Raw genomic sequence first — 24,796 nt, 5'->3', positions numbered from 1 at the left:
GGGTTTCTTTCATTCCACCTATACCAATTTAATATACACATTCTTAATAATTGTGCTTGGATTGTTCATAAAGATTTCATAAGATATTAAATACTTTAATTAAATACCTTAGATATTAAGCACCTTATTTAAAACAAACTAGGCACCATTTCAAGTTATTCCACTTTTATAGAACATGCATGCTTTTATAGAACATGCATGTTAGATAAGTTTCAAAGAAATAGAAAAGTAAAAAGGATTTTTTTTTCGTTTTTCTGAAGCATTTGCTTTAATTTTCTGTTTGATATTCATTTGGATATCAAGCAATTCATTGTAAGGCACCTTTACTTGTACAATTGTGCTTAGGCTGCTTAAAATATTTAAATGCAAAAAAAAAAAAAAGTGTTACAAAACTAATGAAAGCAAACAACAGGTAACTTTTAAACAATGAAATGCAAATGATTTCTGCCCTTCTGTAGATAAAACTGGATCACAACTTAGTCTAAAGGAACACTTCCACAACTAGTGTCAAAAGTATGCACACTGAGAGTGTGTGCTCCATGGTACACACAGTTCAAAATGTGCAAAGCTTCGGTTAAATCCGGTTCATTTGTATTTACTAATTAAGGTGATTTTAAGACTTACATGTCCTCCAAGCAGCACATAGCCCAAACAATAAGACGTTTACTCAAGTTATCTTCCAGGAATTTGGAGTCACCTCCAAATCCAAGCACAAGTTGAGCTGAGAGTCAGCTGTGTCAAGTTCTAGTTGAGCTGATGAAGACTGGATAGGACCACTGACCGTCCAACTGGACATGCAGGAGTGTCCACTCAGCGATCTTTTGAATGTGCAGAGACCTATAGCTGAGTTATGCCTGAGCAGAACAATGATTACTCCACTTTTTTTCAATCACGTTTTCCCATGCTCTCCAAGCCTCAGACGACCCTGCTTCTTCATTCTTTATACCACAAATACTACAAGCCCCTTGCCTTAGGGGAGGCTGACTTGAGACCTTTTCTCCCATCTCCTCACTGGGATATCTTGCCAATTAACTCTCTTTCTGCCCTAAACTTCAGTGTCTCAGCATTTTGGCTTACTGTGCATCAGGCAAAACAAACCTGGTTTCGCAATAATATCCATGGAGATCCATTTTTACTATAGTCTTGTAATTTCTCTAATTCTTAAGTACCCATAACAACTATATCTACGATAGGAACCAATTTCTTCTCCTATCCCACACCAGGAAAAATCAATATGCAGGTAGTTTTCTCTGCTTAGATATAGATGCAGTTTTAACACAAGTCCTTGCAAAGCCACAATATAGAAAAGGTACTATGTATAACATTTCCACATCTCCATATTGGTCACCTCAAGATGAAGATAACTCTCAGCAAATTAGTTATAGAGGGAACATACTTCAACACATGAAAGCCAGGAGAAATATCAATAACCTCAGATATGCAGATGATACCACTCTAATGGCAGAAAGTGAAGAGGAATAAAAGAGTCTCTTGATGAAGGTGAAAGTGGAGAGTGAAGAAGCTGGCTTAAAACCCAACATACAAAAAATGAAGATCATGGCATCCAGTCCCATCACTTCATGGCAAATAGATGGAGAAACAATGAAAACAGTGACAGACTTTATTTTCTTGGGCTCCAAAAATCACTGCAGACGGTGACTTCAGCCATGAAATTAAAAGATGCTTGCTCCTTGGAAGAAAAGCTATGACAAACCTAGACAGCATATTAAAAAGCAGAGACATTACTTTGCCAACAAAGGTCCATCTAGTTAAAACTATGGTTTTCCCAGTAGTCATGTATGGATGTGAGAGTTGGACCATAAAAAAGGCTGAGCGCCAAAGAATCAATGCTTTAAAATTATGGTGCCGGAGAAGACTCTTGAGAGTCCCTTGGACAGCAAGGAGATCAAACTAGTCAATCCTAAAGGAAATCAACTCTGAATATTAATTGGAAAGACTGATGCTAAAGCTCCAATACTTTGGCCACCTGATACAAAGAGCTGATCCTTGGTTAAATTTACTTCTAGGTGTTTTATTCTTTGTGATGCAACTATAAATGGAATTGTTCTCTTAATTTATTCTTCTGATATTTTGCTATTAATGTAAAGAAATGTAACTGATCTTGATATTGATTTTGCATCTTGCAACTTTACTAAATTTGTTTTTGTAATTAGTTCTAAGCATTTATGTGGCATCTTTAGGGTGGGGAAAAAAGGACCCTGATGCTGGGAAAGATTGAAGTCAAGAGCTGAAGGGGTGACAGAGGATGAGATGGTTGGATGGCATCACCAACTCAATGGACATGAGTGTGAGTAAACTCCAGGACATAGTGAAAGACAGGGAAGTCTGGCATGCTGCAGTCCATGGGGTTGCAAAGAGTTGGATACAACTGAGTGACTGAACAACCACCACCACCTCAACATAATAAGTCATACACAACAAGCCCACAACTAACATTATACTCAATGGTAGAAAGCTAAAAGCTTTTCCTCTAAGGTCAGGAATAAGGCAAGGATGCCCACTTTCACCATTCTTATTCAACATAGCACATGAAACCTTAGACATAAATTAGACAAGAAAAATAAGTAAGATGTATCCAAATTAGAAAGGAAGAAGTAAAACTGTAACTATTTGCAGTTGACATGATAACTATATATAGAAAACCCTAAAGACGCCACATAAATGCTTAGAACTAATTACAAAAACAAATTTAGTAAAGTTGCAAGATGCAAAATCAATATCAAGATCAGTTACATTTCTTTACACTAATAGCAAACTATCAGAAGAATAAATTAAGAGAACAATCCCATTTACAGTTGGATCACAAAGAATAAAACATCTAGAAGTAAATTTAACCAATGTGAGACTTGTACTCAAAATTGTAAGACATTGATGAGAGAAATTGAAGTCAACACAAAGAAATGGAAAGCTAAGTAATGCTCATGGACTAGAAGAATTAATACTATTAAAATGCCCATGCTACACAAAAGCAATTTACAGATTCCGTGCAATCTCTATCAAAATTCCAATGGCATTTTTCACATAAATAGAACAATCTGAAAATTTGTTTGGAACCACAAAAGACCCTGAATAGTCAAAGCAATCTTGAGAAAGAGTAAAGCTAAAGGCATCAAGTTTAGTGATTTCAAACTATGTGACAAAGCTATATTACTCAAAACAGGATGGTACTGGCATAAAAAGAGACACATAGATCATGAAACAGAATAGAAAGCCCAGAAATAAACCCATACATAAACAGTCAATTAATTTATGCCAAAGGAACCAAACTAGACAATGAGAAAAGACAATCTCTTCAATAAATCATGTTGGAAAACTGGACAGCCACGTGCAAGAGAATGAAACTGAACCCAAATCTTGGGCAAATATACAAGAATCAACTCAAAATGGATTAAAGACTTGAATATGAGACTTGGAACCATATTACTTCTAGAAGAAAATAGACGAAAAGTTCCTTGACACTGGTCTTGGTGATGATTTTTTGGATTTAATACCAAACTCAGGAATAAACAAGTGGTACTACATCACCGCAAAGGAAACTATCAACAAAGTAAAAAAGCAACCATTCGAATGGGAAAAAATATTTGAGAATCATATATCTAATAAAGGGTTAATATCCAAAATATATAAAGAACTCATATAGCTCAATAGCAAAAAAAAAAAAAAAAAAAAGACAAATAATCTGATTAAGAAATGGGCAGAGGATCTGAACAGACATGTTTCCAAAGAAGGCATACAGATGGCCAACAGATCCATGAAATTGTCCTTGACATCATAATTATTAGGGAAAAGTGAATGCATGGCAAAAACCACCACAATATTGTAGAGTAATTAGCCTCCAATTAAAAGAATAAATAAAATTTTTAAAAAATAAAAATTGAAAAAATTAAATTATCACCTCACCTTATAAAATGTTAAAATGCTTATTATCAAAAAGATAAGAAATAACAAGTGTTCACAAGGATATAGAGAAAAGGGAACCCATGTGATCTGTTAGTGGGAATGTAAATTGGTGTAACTACTATGGAAAACAGCATGGAGATTTCTCAAAAAATTAGAAATATACCTAACATGTGATCTAGAAATTCCACTTTCAGATATTTATCCAAAGGGAACAAAGTACTAACTTGAAAAGTTATCTGCACTCCCAGGCTCACTGCAACATTATTTATAATAGTCAAAACATGGAAGGAAACTAAGTGTCCATCAGTGGATAAATGAATGCAGAAAATATGGAAATATGTATATATACAATGGAATATTACTTAGCTATAAAAAAAAAGAAAACCTTGCAACAACATGGACAGAACTTGAGAACATTATGCTAAGTGAACTAAATCAGACAGAGAAAGACATTCTGTACAATGTCACTTATATGTAGATGCTAAAAAACAGCAAGAATAAGGAAAAAAAAATGAATGCGTGGATACAGAGAACAGGTTGGTGGTTTCCAAAGGCAGGGGTTGGGGGAATGGGTGAAATGGATGAAGGGCATCAAAAGATACAAATCTAGTTATAAAATAAATAATTCATGGGATATAACACACAGCATGGAAACCATAGTTAATAATATGGTATAGGCATACCTTGTTTTACAGCACTTGAATTTATTGTACTTGACAAATATTACATTTTTTCTGTTTTATTGTTGCTTGGATTTTGTTTTTGTTTTTTTTTTTTTCGTAACACTATATTTAAAATGGATTACCAACAAGGACATACTATATAGCATAGGAAATTCTGCCCAATGTTATGTGGCAGCTTGGGTAGGAGGGGAGTTTAGGGGAAAATCAGTTCAGTTCAGTTCAATTCAGTCAGTTCAGCCTTCCTAGGGCCCACTTGACTTTGCATTCCAGGATGTCTGGCTCTAGGTGGATGATCACCATCGTGATTATCTGGGTCGTTATCTTGTTTGTATAGTTCTGTGTATTCTTGTCACCTCTTCTTAATATATTCTGCATCTGTTAGGTCCATACCATTTCTGTCCTTTATTGTGCCCAATTTTGCATGAAATGTTCCCTTGGTATCCCTAATTTTCTTGAAGAGATCTCTACTCATTCCCATTCTATTGTTTTCCTCTATTTCTTTGCATTGATCACTGAGGAAGGCTTTCTTTTCGCTCCTTGCTATTCTTTGGAACTCTGCATTCAGATGGATATGTCTTTCCTTTCCCCTTTGCCTTTCTCAGCTATTGTAAGGCCTCCTCCGACAACCATTTGCCTTTTTGCATTTCTTTTTCTTGAGAATGGTCTTGATTCCTGCCTCCTGTACAATGTCACAAACCTCCATCCATAGTTCTTCAAGCACTCTGTCTATCTCATCTAATCCCTTGAATCTATTTTTCCCTTCCACTGTATAATCGTAAGGGATTTGATTTAGGTCATACCTGAATGGTCTGGTGTTTTTCCTTACCTTCTTCAATTTAAGCCTGAATATTGCAATAAAGAGGTCATGATCTGAGCCACAGTCAGCTTCTGGTCTTGTTTTTGCTGTATAGAGTTTCTCCATCTTTGGCTACAAAGAATAATCAATCTGATTTCAGTATTGACCATCTAGTGATGTTACATTTTTTTACAAGAATGAACCCTTCAAGAATGCAACCCTTCATTCTCAGATGATGGTTAGCATTTTTAGCAATAAAGTATGTTTTAATTAAGGTATATACATTATTTTTTACGCATAATGCTGTTGCATACTTAATAGACTCTACTAAGTATAGTAATCTGGCTGGAAGAAACACAAGCTGGAACCAAGATTGCCAGGAGAAATATCAATAACCTCAGATATGCAGATGACACCACCCTTATGGCAGAAAGTGAAGAGGAACTCAAAAGCCTCCTGATGAAAGTGAAAGAGAAGGGTGAAAAAGTTGGCTTAAAGCTCAACATTCAGAAAACGAAGATCATGGCATCTGGTCCCATTACTTCATGGGAAATAGATGGGGAAACAGTGGAAACAGTGTCAGACTTTATCTTTTGGGGCTCCAAAATCACTGCAGATGGTGACTGCAGCCATGAAATTAAAAGACACTTACTCCTTGGAAGGAAAGTTATGACCAACCTAGACAGCATATTCAAAAGCAGAGACATTACTTTGCCAACAAAGGTCCGTCTAGTCAAGGCTATGGTTTTTCCTGTGGTCATGTATGGATGTGAGAGTTGGACTGTGAAGAAGGCTGAGCACCGAAGAATTGATGCTTTTGAACTGTGGTGTTGGAGAAGACTCTTGAGAGTCCCTTGGACTGCAAGGAGATCCAACCAGTCCATTCTGGAGGAGATCAGTCCTGGGATTTCTTTGGAAGGAATGATGCTAAAGCTGAAACTCCAGTACTTTGGCCACCTCATGCGAAGAGTTGACTCATCGGAAAAGACTCTGATGCTGGGAGGGATTGGGGGCAGGAGGAGAAGGGGACGACAGAGGATGAGATGGCTGCATGGCATCACTGACTCGATGGACGTGAGTCTGAGTGAACTCCGGGAGTTGGTGATGGACAGGGAGGCCTGGTGTGCTGCAATTCATGGGGTCGCAAAGAGTTGGACACGACTGAGCAACTGAACTGAACTGAACTGAAGTATAGTATAAACATAACTTTTATATACTCTGGGAAACCAAAAAATTTGTGTGACACAATATTGTCAGTTAAGTTGCTCAGTCATGTCTGACTCTTTGTGACCCCATGGACTGTAGCATGCCAGGCTTCCCTGTCCATCACCACCTCCCAGAGCTTGCTCAAACCCATGTCCATCCAGTCATCCACTGAGTTGGTGATTCCATCCAATCACCTCATCCTCTGTCATCCCCTTCTCCTCCTGCCTTCAATCTTTCCCAGCATTAGGGTCTTTTCCAAGGAGTCAGTTGTTCACATCACTATATTGTAATTTCACTTTGTTGTTGTGGTCTGGAACTGAGCTGATGAAAACTCCAAGATATGCCTGTATTGTATACTTGAAAATTACTAAGACAGTACAAGTTCTCAACCCAAGAAAAAAAAAATTAACTATATATGGTTAGGGATGTCTACTAGATTTATTTTGGTAAATGTTTTACAATATATACACATATCAAATTGCTATATTGTACACCTTAAAACTAATGTTTAATGTCAATTATATCTCAATTTTTAAAATCTAATTGATAATAGCCAAATGATAAAATACTTAGGAAAATGTGATAAAGGTTCAAAACCTAACTGAAGAAATAACAAAACCTTATTAAAGCAAGATAAAAAATATCTTGTTAAAATAGCTGAATAAATTGAAAACTAAATCAGGTCTGAATGTAAAATTTCAAAATAAGAAAGAGAAAGAAAGAAAAGGTAAATTTCTAAATATTAACTGATTATATTCCCCTAACATTAAACAAAAAACTTTATGGGAAAAAATAGAAATTGAAACAAAATTAATATACACTTGTCCAAAAAAATCTATTTGTGGGGCAGTATGGATAACAAATGTGTAAATTTCAAAATGCGATAGATGAGAGTTGGGAGGCTGGGTAATTTGCCCCTCCTTCTCCTGTTTCAACACTTGGGCATCCAGTGTTCACAATGTCAAGTTACCTCTCATGGTTCTCATGTTAGGCATGCCTATCATGCCTAGCATGTTACCATGCTACCTGTGTGATTCTTAAATGTATGAAGTTCAGCAATGGCATCATCAAAAGCTGACAATCTATTGACAGATTAATATATAAAGAAAATAAGGCATACATATATAATAGAATAGTATTCAGCCATTAAAAAGAGAGAAATTTTACCATTTGCAACAATATGGATGGAACTTGAGGGCATTGTGCTAGTGAAATAAGTCAGATTGAGAAAGAAAAAAAATATATATATATATATCTTTATATACATATATATATCTTTATATATATATCTTTATATACATATATCTCACTTACACGTGAAATTAAAATAAATTCATATAAACAGAGTCAGACTTGTGGTTGCTAGGGGGAGGGTAATTGAGTAAAGATAGTTAATTGGTACAAACCTCCAGTTATAAGATAAATAACATATATTTATTTTCTAACATGTTGTCTAATCTACAACATGATGACTATAGTTAATATTGTATTGTGTATTTAAAAGCTGTAAGAGAGGAAATCTTAAAAGTTCTCATCACAAGGAAAAAAAGTGTAACTATGTAAGGTGATAAATGTTTGCTCAGCTTATTGTGGTAATCATTTTGTAGCATATGCATTTTTCAAAATTTCATGTTGTACACCTTAACATAGAGTGTAATATGTCAATTATATTTCAATAAAGCTGTAGGGGAAAATAGCTCTCTTTGCAAGAGAGCAGGCTTTCTCCAGGAAGTTCAGAATTGCACAATAGCACACAGAGAATTTACAGCCCGGACCCAATACAATAGGATGTTTTTGGTTGCATTTTATTTTTCTGACTTGAAAAGCTTCTTGGTAGGCTTGCTGTGACTGATCCATAATCCTTTCTTGTTGTCACCAGCAGTAACCTGAACCAAGTAACAGTAGTAGTCTCCTTTCATTTTCAAGTAAATGACTTTGTCTGGGCTTGTGAAACACTAGGGATGAAGGTTTTGTTGTTGTTGTTGTTATTCAAAAGAGACAGTAAATCACTTGCAGATATCTCAGAGCTCACTGTCGCCTTTCTCTCTGTTTTCTCAAGCCATTGGAACCTTCCCTCATTTTCTCAGCACTTGAGACAACCCTCCAAGATGATCTATGGGCTCCTGCAACATTTTCATAAGCAACTGAGAGATTAATTCAGCTTCTTGTTCAGACTTCATGAAGGCCGCCATGTCAACGTATCACTCAGCTTGCTTGCCCAGTTTGACTTTTGCACCAGTATATTTTAAACAGTGACTGGAAGTTTGAGCCAGAGGTGGGTCATAGTGGATGGAGAGGGATTCTGCTGTCTCTGAGCATTGGCAGTGGCAAGGCTAAAATTGTCCCTGGATCCTGCTACCCACAGATTCTATTTTCAATTTGTAGCAAAGTAAATATGAAAGCAGTAATAATTGTATTACGTCCTCATCCTTCAGTTTGTTAGGTAGTTAGAATAGGGAAAAGGAGTCCAAAATAGTGAAGGCTAAAAGATAAGAAAGAGAAAAGCCCACAAAAATAGAACAAAGGAAGGTCCAAGGACTGGAGTGAGGACTCCTGACTAAGCCCAATTTGCATAGGGCAGGTCCAGGGGGAAGGAAAAAACAAATAAAAAGAGGAGCCAAAGGGCTCTCTTGCTTGCTCGCGCTCACGCTCTCGCTCTGGGGTGCTCTTCTCTTCACGTCTTTGGATAGATGTGCCCTCACGCCCCAAAGACAGATTTTCCTGCTATCTTCTAAATAAAATAGAGCTGTAACACTGAGCTGTAACACTGATTTGTCTAAGAGCTATAACACGGTGCGCTATAACACAGTCTGTCCAAGACCCGAGAGCTGTGACATGCCGAGGGGGCTTTAATGTCCATCACTCCAAATCTTTGTTGTGATGAGACAAAAACCAAGGAGCATACACTCCCCTGACAAATTCATCAGAGCAGCTTCTTTTTCCTTGTGGAAGAGAATTCCAAACTGAACCCATGAACTCTTGCAGAAATTGAACTCAGAAAATGATAAATATTTATCCCATCACCAACCTTTTCAGTAAAATTCTCTAGCCTTTTACAGAGTTTGGGAATAATTCTTAGTTATTCAGGTGACTGCCTTGGGTGTCTCTGCTTCCTTCTAAATCACTGTTACCATAAGTACAGTATTTGAATAAAAATCAGCTTTTTCTCTATCTACATTTTTCTTTTAAAAATCCTTGAAACCTCTGTAGTTACAACAGTTGTATATAATACAACAAAGGTATAATTATGTATTAGCATTGTCTCTAATTAACTACATAGCTTAATTCTTAAATTTACCTATGCCGGACAAAGAATGTTGCCTGTTACATCAATAAACAATAGATGTTACAACCATCAAGCCACTGGCCACTGCATCAGCCCCCATCATCCAAGGGGATTCAGGTTGGAGAAAGGAGGATACTAGCCCTAGATAGTTCAAGTGCAAATCAAAGGAATGATTTCAATGAGTTTAGACTCTTGCATCTCTCATGCATCATAAACTACTAAATTCATGAACTTGAGATGCCTGGTGTTTCTTTAACAGTAATCTTTCCATGTTCTGACTACCTGTTTTATTTATTTGTTCTTTTGGCAAAGCTCTTGTATATTCTGGCTCCTTCCTCACCTCTTCAGAATAGTCCCTCAGGGCTATCTGAGACTCCTTTCCTGAGCTTAAGTCCTCAGTATCTCTGCTAAATAAAACATAATTCTTAAGTTTAAGGTTGTGCACCTTTTTTTTTAGTCAACACCTAATTAATGCAAAATTTTCCAAAAAATTGAATGTTTTTCTTAAAAGTAACTGGCACTGTGGTTTACTACCCTATGTTAGAAGAATAAGCAAAACTTAAATCTTTTCAAATATATAATTTCAACATGATAATTTAGCAAAATGTGGCATGACAATTTGAAATTAACATGTAACTTGTAATTTTATACATTAAAAATGCACAAAATATTTGATAACTTTTTTAACCCATTCTAGTAAAGCCAACTGTGTTAATGATTAAAGTTAGATATATTAAAAAGATCAAAAAAAGCCCATTTAGCTGTCCAGAAAAGAATCATTATCACAAAACCAAATCATCAAAAATCACAATGAGACTCAAATAGAATTTACTGTATTATGCTACAGTATTTCTCCTTAAAACAAATAAAATTGCATGTATTTTCATATAAACAGACATCACAGACTCTTCCTGTAAGTTATTAAGTTATTGCTTTGTATCATGATGATAAGTAAGGTAAGTGAAAGTCACTCAGTCGTGTCTGACTCTTTGTGACCCCATGAACTATACAGTCCATGGAATTCTCCAGGCAGAATACTGGAGTGGGTAGCCTTTCCCTTCTCCAGTGGATCTTCCCAACCCAGGAATCAAACCAGAGTCTCCTACACTGCAGGCAGATTCTTTACCAGCTGAGCTACTAGGGGAGCCCCCAGTTTAAGCCCTGTTTAGACTATAAACTCCTGATTTCCCTTAGAGCAAGTACTTTAGAAGGCTTTCCATCATAAACTATTTATCTGTCCCTTTGAGATATAAATTTTCTCCTAGTCTTTTGCCCATTTTACAACTCTTTCTTTCTTACAATGTCTTTCTCAAGAACCTGGGAATCATCCTTTTGCAATTTAATCATCAAGAAGGACAGGGATCCTAACTCCCAGTCTTCGTGGGAAGATAGAAGTCTATCTTTGATAAGCACCATTAGCAAACACAGATGGCCTAACACACTGAACAACCTCCTCTGAAGCCCTCCAATACTTTTCCATCAGCTCAGCAAAGGGCTTAAAAATCCTCTGGCCTCTATTTCCCAGGTTTAGGTTAAATCTCTCTACCCTATTGCAACAGCCTTGAATAACACCTTTCTTTCCTGTTTAACTCTGTCCAGCATAATTTTTCTTTGACATTGTCTATAGAATTTTTCACTTTATCCAAGAAATGTGTTCATTAACTGCCAACTATCTGCAAGGTCCTATCTTGGGCACTATCAAAATGAATGTTCCCCCTTAGAGGTTATATTTGAATGTAAATACAGAGGGTCTTAATCAAGACTACAATTTAGAATAAGTTTTGCTCCAGTGTTTTCAGATTCTTTTTTTTTTATTACCTTCTCTAGCTAAAATGGATGGAGGGGCCTGGTAGGCTGCAGTCCATGGGGTCGCTAGGAGTCAGATACGACTGAGCGACTTCACTTTCACTTTTCACTTTCATGCATTGGAGAAGGAAATGGCAACCCACTCCAGTGTTCCTGCCTGGAGAATCCCAGGGACAGGGAGCCTGGTGGGCTGCCGTCTATGGGGTCGCACAGAGCCGGATACAACTGAAGCGACTTAGCAGCAGCAGCAGCAGCAGCTAAAATGAGTACATTTTCCCTCCTTCCAGGTACTTCAGAAAAACACATGGAGTTGCAGAATGAAAAACAAAGTCCAAATCCTCTAGTGTAACTGATTTGTTTTCTTAAAAGTGTTATGGTTTTAGATTTTATATTTAGGTCTATAATTCACTTTGTATTAATATTTTATATAATGCAAATTTAAGATTAGACTTGTTTTTGGCACAGAAGTATCCAATTATTCCAGGCTACTTCTTGAAAGCAATGATCCTGTCTCCAGTTCATTGCCTTTGTGTTTTTGTCATCTATCAACTTTTCATATTTATGAGACTATTTCTAGACTCCTTAAATTCCACTGATTTGCTTAACTTTATGCCAATATCCCAATCTTGATGTTGTAGCTTTACAATAAACCTTGAAATCAGGTTGTATTAGCCATTCACTTCTTTTCTTTATTAAGCATCTTTAAATTTGGGGGTGACATGTATTTCTTAAGGTCCCCAGAGAAAGAGGACAAAGCAAAGCTATCTAGACATGAGAAGACATTTTTGGTCTAAGCCATTTTGTGATCTAAAGGTGGTCACAACGCTTGTCCTTGAACAGGTCTCAGCAATTAATGACTCTAAGGGAACAAAAGAGTGCAGAAACATTGCCTGTTTTCAGACAAGAAAGTTGTTCTCCAGTCATTCAGCTGGGTCCCACTCTTTGCAATCCCATGGACTACAGCGCACCAGGCTTTCCTGTCTTCACTATCTCCCCGAGTTTGCTCAAACTCATGTCCATTGACTAGGGGATACCATCCAACCAACTCATCCTCTGTTGTCCCCTTCTCCTCCTGCCCTCAATCTTTTCCAGCATCAGGGTCTTTTCCAATAGTTGGCTTTTCCCATCAGGTGGCCAAAGTGTTGGAGCTTCAGTTTCAGCATTAGTCCTTCCAGTGATTATTCAGGATAGATTTCCTATAGGATTGGCTGGCTTGATCTCCTTGCTCTCCGACACCACAGTTCGAAAGCATCATTTCTTTGGTACTCAGTCTTTTCTTTGGTACTCAGTCCTCTTTATCATCCAATTCTCACATCTGTATGTGACTACTGGAAAAACCATAGCTTTGACTAGATGTAACTTTGTTGGTAAAAAGTAATGTCTCTGCTTTTTAATATGCTGTCTACATGTGTCATAACTTTTCTTTAAAGGAGCAAGTGTCTTTTAAGTTCATTTCTGCAGTCACCATCTGCAGTAATTTTGGAGCCCAAGGAAATAAAGTCTGTCACTATTTCCATTGTTTCCCCATCTATTTGCCATGAAGTGCTGGGACTGGATGCCATGAACTTCATTGTTTTGAATGTTGAGTTTTAAGGCAGCTTTTTCACTGTCCTCTTTCATCTACATCAAGAGGCTATTGGTTCCTCTTCACTTACTGCCATTAGGGTGGTATCATCTGCATATCTGAGGTTATTGATATTTCTCCTGGAAATCTTGATTCCAGCTTGAGCTTCAGCCAGTCCAGCATTTTGCATGATGTACTCTGCATATAAGTTAAATAAGCAGGGTGATAATATATAGCCTTGGGCTTCCCTTGTGGATCAGCTGGTAAAGAATCCGCCTGCAATGTGGGATACCTGGGTTCAATCCCTGGGTTGGGAAGATCCCCTGGAGAAGGGAAATGCTACCCACTCCAGTATCCTGGCCTGTAGGATTCCATGGAATGTATAGTCCATGGGGTCTCAAAGAGTCAGACATGACTGAGCGACTTTCATTTTCACTTTCTTTCACTCTGCATATAAGTTAAATAAGTAAAATGATAATAATATACAGCCTTGACATACTCCTTTCCAATTTTGAACTAGTTCATTGTTCCATGTCTGGTTCTAACTGTTGCTTCTTTTCCTGCATACAGGTTTTTCAGGAGGCAGGTAAAGTGGTCTGGTATTCCCAGCTCTAAGCATTTTCCACAGTTTGTAGTGAGCCACACAGTCAAAGGCTTTAGCATAGTCAATGAAGACATTTTCTGGAGTTCCCTTGCGTTTTCTATGATCCAACAGATGTTGGCAATTTGATCTCTGGCTCCTCTCCCTTTTCTAAATCCAGCTTGTACATCTGGAAGCTCTTTGTTCATGTACTGTTGGAGCCTGGCTAGCATGTGAAATGAGTGCAATTGTGTGATATTTTGAACATTCTTTGGCATTGCCCTTCTTTGGGGATGGAATGAAAACTGACTTTTTCTAGTCCTGTGGCCACTGCTGAGTTCTCAAATTTGCTGTCTATTGAGTGTAGCACCTTAACAGCATCATTTTTTAGGATGCAAAATAACACAGCTAGAATTCCATCACCTCCATCAGCTTTGCTCATAGTGATGCTTCTTAAAGCCCTCTTCACATCATCTTCCAGGATGTCTGGCTATAGGTGAGTGATCACACCACCATGGTTATCCTGGTCTTTAAGACATTTTTTGTATAGTTTTTCTGTGTATTCTTGCCACCTCTTTTTAATGTCTTCTGTTTCTGATAGATACATACCATTTCTGTCTTTTTTTGTGCCCATCTTTCCATGAAATGTTCCCTTGGTATCTCCAATTTTCTTGAAGAGATCTCTAGTCATTCCCATTCTGTTGTTTTCCTCTATTTCTTTGCACTGTTCACTTAAGAAGGCTTTCTTATTTCTCCTTGCTATTCTTTGGAACTCTGCATTCAGATGGGTATATCTTTCCTTTTTACCTTTGCCTTTCACTTCTCTTTTTTTCTCAGCTATTTGTTAAGTCCTCCTCAGACAAGCATTTTGCCTTTTTGCATTTCTTTTTCTTGGGGATGGTCTTAATCACCGCCTCCTGTACAATGTTATAAACCTCTGTCCTCAGTCTCCAGGCACTCTCTCAGATCTAATCTATTTGTTACTTCCACTGTATAATCAAAAGGAATTTGAGTTAGGCCATACCAGAATGGCCTAGTGGCCTTCCCTACTTTCTTCAATTAAAGTCTGAATTTTGCAATAAAGAGTTCATGATTTGAGCCACACTCAGCTCCCAGTCTTGCTTTTGCTGACTGTATAGAGCTTCTCCAACTTTGGTTGCAAAGAATATAATCAATCTGATTTCAGTATTGACTATCTGGTGATGTCCACATGTAGAGTCGTCTCTTGTGTTGTTGGAAGAGGGTGTTTGCTATGACCTATGCATTCTCTTGGCAAAACTCTTTTAGCCTTTGCCCTGCTTCAATCTGTACTCCAAGGCCAACCTTGCCTGTTACTCCAGGTATCTCCTGCCTTCCTATTTTTGTATTCCAGTCCCCTATGATGAAAAGGACATCTTTTTTTCTTTCTTTCTTTCTTTTTTTTTTTTTTTTTTTTGGTGTTAGTTCTAGAATGTCTTGTAGGTCTTCACAGAACTGTTCAACTTCAGGTTCTTCAGCATTACTGGTTGGGGCACAGACTTGGATTACTGTGATATTGAATGGTTTGCCTTGGAAATGAACAGAGATCATTTTGTCATTTTTGAGATTGCACCCAAGTACTGCATTTCAGACTCTTGTTGACTATGAGGGCCACACCATTTCTTCTAAGGGATTCTTGCCCACAGTAATAGATATATAATGACCATCTGAATTAAATTCTCCTGTCCCCATCCATTTTAGTTCACTGATTCCTAAATATCTATTCTTGCCACTTTTTGTTTGACCACTTCCAATTTACCTTGATTCATGGACCTAACATTCCAGCTTCCTATGCAATATTATTCTTTACAGTATTGGACTTTACTTTCACCACCAGACACACCCACAACTGGGTGTTTTTTCCACATTATCTCAGCCTCTTCATTCCTTCCAGAGCTATTTCTCTGCTCTTCTCCAGTAGCTTATTGGATACGTATCAACCTGGGGAGGGGTGGGGGTGGGGGTGGTTCATCTTTCAATTCATCTTTTTGCCTTTTGTACTGTTCATAGGGCCCTCAAGGCAAGAATGCTGAAGTGGTTTGCAATTCCCTTCTCTAGTGGACCACATTTTGTCAGAACTCAGACACAAAAATAATCATATTGAAAGTGTTATTCACTCAGTTGTGCCTCACTCTTTGTGACCCCTATGGACTATAGCCTGCCAGGCTCCTCTGTTCATGGGATTCTTGAGGCAAGAATACTTGTAAGTAAGTATTAGTCACTCAGTCGTGCCTGACTCTTTGTGGCCCCATGGACTGCAGCCCACCAGGCTCCTCTGTCCATTCCAGGCAAGGATACTGGAGTGAGTTACCATTTCCTTCTCCAGGGGATCTTCCCAAGCCAGGGATCAAACCTGTGTCTCCTGCACTGCAGGCAGATTCTTTACCAACTGAGCTACAAGGGAAGAGTGGGTTGCTATTTTGTTCTCCAAGGTATCTTCATGACCCAGGGATCGAACCTGGATCTCCTGCATTGTAATTGGATTCTTTACCATCTGAGCCACCAGGGAAGCCCTTAATAATGGTAAAGATAATATTAATATATCAGTTGTAAAGACTCCCAGTTCTGTTTCAGTGGTAAAGGTTAGCCTAAAGTGCTCGACCACCAAACAACTGAAACTGAAGGAAAGATGATGGGATCTCTTCTGACCCTTCTGAAAGTTATGATTTCAATAAACTAAAGCTTAGACTCTGAATATGTTTTTCTTTTTTTTTTGTATGATAGTTTAATTTTTTTTTAACTTTACAATATTGTATTGGTTTTCATGAATGTGTATGCTTGTGTGTGTTCAATCATGTCCAACTCTGTGACCCCATGGACTGTAGCCCACCAGGCTCCTCAGTCCATGGAATTTTCTAGGCAAGAATACCGAAGTGGGTTGCTGTGTCGTACTCCTGGGCATCTTCCCAACCCAGGTTTCACACCCATGTTTCCTGCATTGGCAGATGGATTCTTTACCACTGTGCTATCTGGGAAGCCAGAATGTATGTGTACTTTTAGCTTAAAACTTCACCAACTTTGTTGTTCAGGGAGACACCACTTGAGAAAGATCCCTGGTGTTCTCCTTGTTTGTTGCAAATAACAATGCCTCCCTTCTCATAATCTTTCACTAAGTTGTCTTTTGACTCAATACCCATAAAGAGGCAAACCCCGTTTTGGAATAACAGTTCCTTAGCATTACAATATGAATTTTAAAATCAGATTGACAGTTTCTACCAAAACAAATCTGCTCAGATTTTAACTGTAATTTTGTTGACAATATTAATCTTTCTGGCCATGAAAATGATATCTCTTTCCATTTATTTAGGCTTTCTTTAATTTCTCTAAGTAACATTTTATAGTTTTAATGTATATATCTTACACATTGTCAGATTTATCTCTAAGTATTGAATAACTTTGATGCTATAAGTGGCATAGTTTTTCTTATTCTGGTGCATGAATATTTATTGCTAGGATATCAAAATACAATTATTCTTATGAATTGACCTTGTTCCTGAAAACATATTTACTAGCTTTAATATAAAGCTGGATAGAAATAGTGACAAACATCCTTGATTTCTGTCATAGGGGAAAGCATTCCATCCTAATCACTGGGGGAAAGCTTTCCTTCTTTCATCAGGATGTATTATGTTAGCAGAAGGATTTTTGTAGATGTCTTTATCAAGTTGAAGTAAGTTTCCTTCAATTCCCAGTTAGCTGATAGCTTTATCAGCAGGCATGTTGGATTTTTATCAGTTGCATTAATTTGAATCCTTTCTTGATAAAGTCAGGAAATAAATTCACACCCACCCAACACACTTATACACACATAAGTGAACAAAATAAAAATAACTATTTTCACCATGTCGTGTCTTTTTTTTTTTTTCATTCCACTTAAGGCCCTAGTCGGAGAAGGCAATGGCACCCCACTCCAGTACTCTTGCCTGGAAAATCCCATGGACAGTGGAGCCTGGTAGGCTGCAGTCCATGGGGTCGCTAGGAGTCGGACACGACTGAGTGACTTCACTTTCACTTTTCACTTTCATGCATTGGAGAAGGAAATGGCAACCCACTCCAGTGTTCTTGCCAAGAGAATCCCAGGGATTGGGAAGCCTGGTGGGCTGCCGTCTATGGGGTCGCACAGAGTTGGACATGACTTAGCAGCAGCAGCAGAAGGCCCTAGTACTAACTCCTGTTCCTCCAGGGTCTCTGTATCGTACTTGTCCTGTCCATTTCAATCTAACACCACACTCTGTCACCTCACTTTTCATTTGCTCTCAGAACATGTATTAATAGGCATTCGTCACTCTGAGTACTGCTGAAGCCAAGAACAAGTATCATTCCCCTTATGTCTGTCATTGCCCAGAACCACTGTTTTCTCAACCTGCCCTGTCCCTTTTGCCCCACAGTCTGACCTAAATAAGCCTAGCTAGACTGTAAAAAGTTTGATAACATCAATAAAATATAATGATATTAGGAATTCTTTTACTTTTGAGAGAGAACACATAAAGTTTAGGGAAGCAGGAAGAAAGGATACAGAAGACAACCTCAGGGGAAAAGTAATGTTTTTCAACTGAAGACAATATAATTTAGTATAACTTGTTATCTTTTGTAAGTGAAACCAAGTAGGACCCTGTGGGTCTCCTGGGCATGAAAGCCTTTCTGTGCCCCCCACTCCCCCACCATTCCTTGTTTGTAGGAGGCAGACTCCAGCCTCCATGACCTACCCTAAGTCCCAGTAGGTAGATGCAGACAGTTGTTAATCAGGGAAGGGAAGGGCTGCAGAGACAAGGGAGGATCCGCCAAGAAACAATAGTGCAGCCTTGGGGCGGGTCCTGGTTCCACCTCAGGGGATACATATCAAACAACATCTTTGACTCCCTTACAGAATTAAAACCCCCAACAAACGAAGATGCTAGCATTCTTCACTTCAGACAAGACCACCTGAGGCCAGGTTAAAGGACCAGAGAAGCTCATCAAGTGACTTCCTGACAAACGGTTAAAGGGGTGTAGGACCATGTTGTTGCTTTTCAGTGACCAGGTGACTAAATACTTAAGGGTGGCAAATTTTCCTACTTTGCAGAACACTTGTCTTTCTATTTCAAAATTCAAAAAACATTCAACATTCAAAAAATTAAGACTATTTTTTTTAAAGTAGTGATAAATAACTCCAACAATATTAGAACCTCTTTAAAGGTAGGGAACATATTTATTTTCATCTTTATCTTTAAACTCTGGGAGGGATCTTGCCTATTATTAAGAGATTCAATAACTATCTACTGAGTTCATAAATGAATTAGAGGATGAATAAACAAAATAGTAAATAGATTTAATACAAATGAAGATATTCTATGGCATCACAGAAATCTAACAGTCACATCTCTTTTATATAGGCACACTTTTTCACGGTTTATTTTCTTTTTAGAAATAATATAGATTATATGACATATTAATAATTAATTATCTCAAACATACTGTTAATCAGAACTCATGTCTTCCTTCCTAATCGATTTCATGACTCAATCCTAAATTATCCATGGTAAAAAGGTACTGGATCTAAGACAAAGGTGTCTGAAATTCTACAACCAAATTTTAGCTCTGAGACTATTCTTAGAAAACAGGTTGGACATAAAAAAATCAAGCCATTTAACTTATCTCAGTTTTCAAAATAAATAAATCTGTTTATCTTAATAGGAATGAGAAGATGCCATGAACATTTTTTAAATATGTGGCTTAGTTTCCAAATGATGCTGATGCTGTTAAAGAGATGCTGTTAAAGTGCTGCACTCAATATGCCAGCAAATTTGGAAAACACAGCAGTGGCCACAGAACTGGAAAAGGTCAGTTTTCATTCCAATACCAAAGAACGTTCACACTACTGCACAATTGCACACATCTCACACGCTAGCAAAGTAATGCTCAAAATTCTCCAAGTGAGGCTTCTACAGTACATGAAACGAGAACTTCCAGAGGTTGAAGCTGGATTTAGAAAAGGCAGAGGAACCAGAGATCAAATTGCCAACATCTGCTGGATCATAGAAAAAGGAAAAGAGTTTCAGAAAAACATATACTTCTGCTTTATTGAATACACCAAAGATTTTGACTATGTGGATCACACAGAATGGAAAATTCTTAAAGAGATGGGATACCAGACCACCTTACCTGCCTTCTGAGAAATTTGTATGCAGGTTAAGAAGCAACAGTTAGAACCGGACATGGAACAAATTGGGTTTGGATGGCAACAAACGGTCTGGTTCCAAATTGGGAAAGGAGTACGTCAAGGCTGTATATTGTCACCCTGCTTATTTAACTTACATGCAAAGTAACTCATGCAAAATGCTGGGCTGGATGAAGCACAAGCTGGAATCAAGATTGCCAGGAGAAAGATCAATAACCTCAGATTGCAGATGACACCACCCTTATGGCAGAAAGCGAAGCCTCTTGATTTAAATGAAAGAAGAGAGTGAAAAAGTTGGCGTAAAGCTCAACATTCAAAAAACTAAGACCATGGCATACAGTCCTATCAATTCATGGCAAATAGATGGGGAAACAGTGGAAACAGTGACAGACTTTATTTTCTTGGGCTCCAAAATCACTTCAGATGGTAACTGCAGCCATGAAATTAAAAGACGCTTGCTCCTTGGAAGAAAAGCTATGACCAACCTAGACATCATATTAAAAAGCAGAGACCTTACTTTGCCAACAAAAACAAGGGTCCCTCTAGTCAAAGATATGGTTTTTCCCGTATTCATGTATGGATGTGAGAGTTTGACTATAAAGAAAGCTGAGTGCCAGAGAACTGATGCTTTTGAACGCTGGTGTTAGAAAAGATTCTCCAGAGTCCCTTGGACTGCAAGGAGATCCAACCAGTCCATCCTAAAGGAAATCAGTCCTGAATATTCATTGGAAGGGCTGATGCTGAAGCTGAAGCTCTTATACTTTTGCCACCTGATGTGAAGAACTGACTCATTGGAAATGACCCTGATGCCGGGAAAGACTGAAGGCAGGAAGAGAAGGGGACAACAGAGAATGAGATGGTTGGATGGCATCACCAACTGGATGGACATGAGTTTGAGCAAGCTCCGAGAGTTAATGATGGACAGGGAAGCCTGGCGTGCTGCAGTCCATGGGGTCTCAAAGAGTCGTACTTGACTGAATGATTGAACTGAAGTTAGCTTCCAGGTAGCTTAGTAGTAAAGAACCCACCTGTCAATGAAGGAAACGTGGGTTCAATCCCAGGTACAATCCCTGGGTCGAGAAGATGCCCTCAAGGAGAAATGGAAACCCACTCCAGTATTCTTGCCTGGAAAATTCCATGGACAGAGGAGACTCACAGGCTACAGTCCATAGGGTCAGAGAGTCAGACATAGCGACTAAACAATTAACAACAGAGACAATGCTTATTTATTTACCCAATTATTTCATATTCTTTCAACCACAGCTAAGCTTCACTTCCCAGGCTCCCTGCATCTAGAGATCATCATATGAACAATTCTCACCTAAAGAATATGAGTACTTGGGGACACATTGCTTCTAGCCCAAGGACATGAAGAACAAGTAACTAAGTTCTTTTTTTTTTTTTTTTTTTTTTTTATTTTTAAACTTTACATAACTGTATTAGTTTTGCCAAATATCAAAATGAATCCGCAACAGGTATACATGTGTGCCCCATCCTGAACCCTCCTCCCTCCTCCCTCCCCATTCCATCCCTCTGGGTCGTCCCAGTGCACCAGCCCCAAGCATCCTGTATCGTGCACCAAACCTGGACTGGCAACTCGTTTCATACATGATATTTTACATGTTTCAATGCCATTCTCCCAAATCTTCCCGCCCTCTCCCTCTCCGACAGAGCCCATAAGACTGTTCTATACATCAGTGTCTCTTTTGCTGTCTCGTACACAGGGTTATTGTTACCATCTTTCTAAATTCCATATATATGCGTTAGTATACTGTATTGGTGTTTTTCTTTCTGGCTTACTTCACTCTGTATAATAGGCTCCAGTTTCATCCACCTCAGTAGAACTGATTCAAATGTATTCTTTTTAATGGCTGAATAATACTCCATTGTGTATATGTACCACCGCTTTCTTATCCATTCATCTGCTGATGGACATCTAGGTTGCTTCCATGTCCTGGCTATTATAAACAGTGCTGTGATGAACATTAGGGTACCCATGTCTCTTTCCCTTCTGGTTTCCTCAGTGTGTATGCCCAGCAGTGGGATTGCTGGATCATAAGGCAGGTCTATTTCCAGTTTTTTAAGGAATCTCCACACTGTTCTCCATAGTGGCTGTACTAGTTTGCATTCCCACCAACAGTGTAAGAGGGTTCCCTTTTCTCCACACCCTCTCCAGCATTTATTACTTGTAGACTTTTGGATCGCAGCCATTCTGACTGGTGTGAAATGGTACCTCATAGTGGTTTTGATTTGCATTTCTCTGATAATGAGTGATGTACAGCATCTTTTCATGTGTTTGTTAGCCATCTGTATGTCTTCTTTGGAGAAATGTCTATTTAGTTCTTTGGCCCATTTTTTGATTGGGTCATTTATTTTTCTGGAGTTAGTTGCTTGTATATCCTCGAGATTAGTTGTTTGTCAGTTGCTTCATTTGCTATTATCTTCTCCCATTCTGAAGGCTGTCTTTTCACCTTGCTAATAGTTTCCTTTGATGTGCAGAAGCTTTTAAGGTTAATTAGGTCCCATTTGTTTATTTTTGCTTTTATTTCCAATATTCTGGGAGGTGGGTCATAGAGGATCCTGCTGTGATGTATGTCAGAGAGTGTTTTGCCTATGTTCTCCTCTAGGAGTTTTATAGTTTCTGGTCTTACGTTGAGATCTTTAATCCATTTTGAGTTTATTTTTGTGTATGGTGTTAGAAAGTGTTCTAGTTTCATTCTTTTACAAGTGGTTGACCAGAGTTCCCAGCACCACTTGTTAAAGAGATTGTCTTTAATCCATTGTATATTCTTGCCTCCTTTGTCAAAGATAAGGTGTCCATATGTGCGTGGATTTATCTCTGGGCTTTCTATTTTGTTCCATTGATCTATATTTCTGTCTTTGTGTCAGTACCATACTGTCTTGATAACTGTGGCTTTGTAGTAGAGCCTGAAGTCAGGTAGGTTGATTCCTCCAGTTCCATTCTTCTTTCTCAAGATCGCTTTGGCTATTCGAGGTTTTTTGTATTTCCATACAAATTGTGAAATTATTTGTTCTAGCTCTGTGAAGAATGCTGTTGGTAGCTTGATAGGGATTGCATTGAATCTATAGATTGCTTTGGGTAGTATACTCATTTTCACTACATTGATTCTTCCAATCCATGAACATGGTATATTTCTCCATCTGTTAGTGTCCTCTTTGATTTCTTTCACCAATGTTTTATAGTTTTCTATATATAGGTCTTTAGTTTCTTTAGGTAGATATATTCCTAAGTATTTTATTCTTTCCGTTGCAATGGTGAATGGAATTGTTTCCTTAATTTCTCTTTCTGTTTTCTCATTATTAGTGTATAGGAATGCAAGGGATTTCTGTGTGTTGATTTTATATCCTGCAACTTTACTATAGTCATTGATTAGTTCTAGTAATTTTCTGGTGGAGTCTTTAGGGTTTTCTATGTAGAGGATCATGTCATCTGCAAACAGTGAGAGCTTTACTTCTTCTTTTCCAATTTGGATTCCTTTTATTTCTTTTTCTGCTCTGATTGCTGTGGCCAAAACTTCCAAAACTATGTTGAATAGTAATGGTGAAAGTGGGCACCCTTGTCTTGTTCCTGACTTTAGAGGAAATGCTTTCAATTTTTCACCATTGAGGATAATGTTTGCTGTGGGTTTGTCATATGTAGCTTTTATTATGTTGAGGTATGTTCCTTCTATTCCTGCTTTCTGGAGAGTTTTGATCATAAATGGATGCTGAATTTTGTCAAAGGCTTTCTCTGCATCTATTGAGATAATCATATGGTTTTTATTTTTCAATTTGTTAATGTGGTGTATTACATTGATTGATTTGCGGATATTGAAGAATCCTTGCATCCCTGGGATAAAGCCCACTTGGTCATGGTGTATGGTCTTTTTAACGTGTTGTTGGATTCTGATTGCTAGAATTTTGTTAAGGATTTTTGCATCTATGTTCATCAGTGATATTGGCCTGTAGTTTTCTTTTTTTGTGGGATCTTTGTCAGGTTTTGGTATTAGGGTGATGGTGGCCTCATAGAATGAGTTTGGAAGTTTACCATCCTCTGCAATTTTCTGGAAGAGTTTGAGCAGGATAGGTGTTAGCTCTTCTCTAAATTTTTGGTAGAATTCAGCTGTGAAGCCGTCTGGACCTGGGCTTTTGTTTGCTGGAAGATTTTTTATTACAGTTTCAATTTCCGTGCTTGTGATGGGTCTGTTAAGATTTTCTATTTCTTCCTGGTCGAGTTTTGGAAAGTTGTACTTTTCTAAGAATTTGTCCATTTCTTCCTCGTTGTCCATTTTATTGGCATATAATTGTTGATAGTAGTCTCTTATGATCCTTTGTATTTCTGTGTTGTCTGTTGTGATCTCTCCATTTTCATTTCTAATTTTATTGATTTGATTTTTCTCCCTTTGTTTCTTGATGAGTCTGGCTAATGGTTTGTCAATTTTATTTATCCTTTCAAAGAACCAGCTTTTGGTTTTGTTGATTTTTGCTATGGTCTCTTTTGTTTCTTTTGCATTTATTTCTGCTCTAAGTTTTAAGATTTCTTTCCTTCTACTAACCCTGGGGTTCTTCATTTCTTCCTTTTCTAGTTGCTTTAGGTGTAGAGTTAGGTTATTTATTTGACTTTTTTCTTGTTTCTTGAGGTGTGCCTGTATTGCTATGAACTTTCCCCTTAGGACTGCTTTTACCGTGTCCCACAGGTTTTGGGTTGTTGTGTTTTCATTTTCATTTGTTTCTATGCAAATTTTGATTTCTTTTTTGATTTCTTCTGTGATTTGTTGG

At 37.9% G+C, this 24,796-nt stretch overlaps 1 pseudogene; it reads right to left on the bottom strand.

Moving 5' to 3' along the window:
• Nucleotides 1-7,612: 7,612 nt before the first annotated feature.
• Nucleotides 7,613-18,198, bottom strand: LOC112580831 (annotated as a pseudogene).
• Nucleotides 18,199-24,796: the final 6,598 nt, after the last annotated feature.

Source organism: Bubalus bubalis, chromosome 20 (genome assembly GCF_019923935.1).
Source record: "Bubalus bubalis isolate 160015118507 breed Murrah chromosome 20, NDDB_SH_1, whole genome shotgun sequence".
Classification (NCBI taxonomy): domain Eukaryota; kingdom Metazoa; phylum Chordata; class Mammalia; order Artiodactyla; family Bovidae; genus Bubalus; species Bubalus bubalis.
The sequence above is the reverse complement of the archived record's forward strand: the minus strand, read 5'-3'. Positions and strand labels throughout refer to the sequence as shown.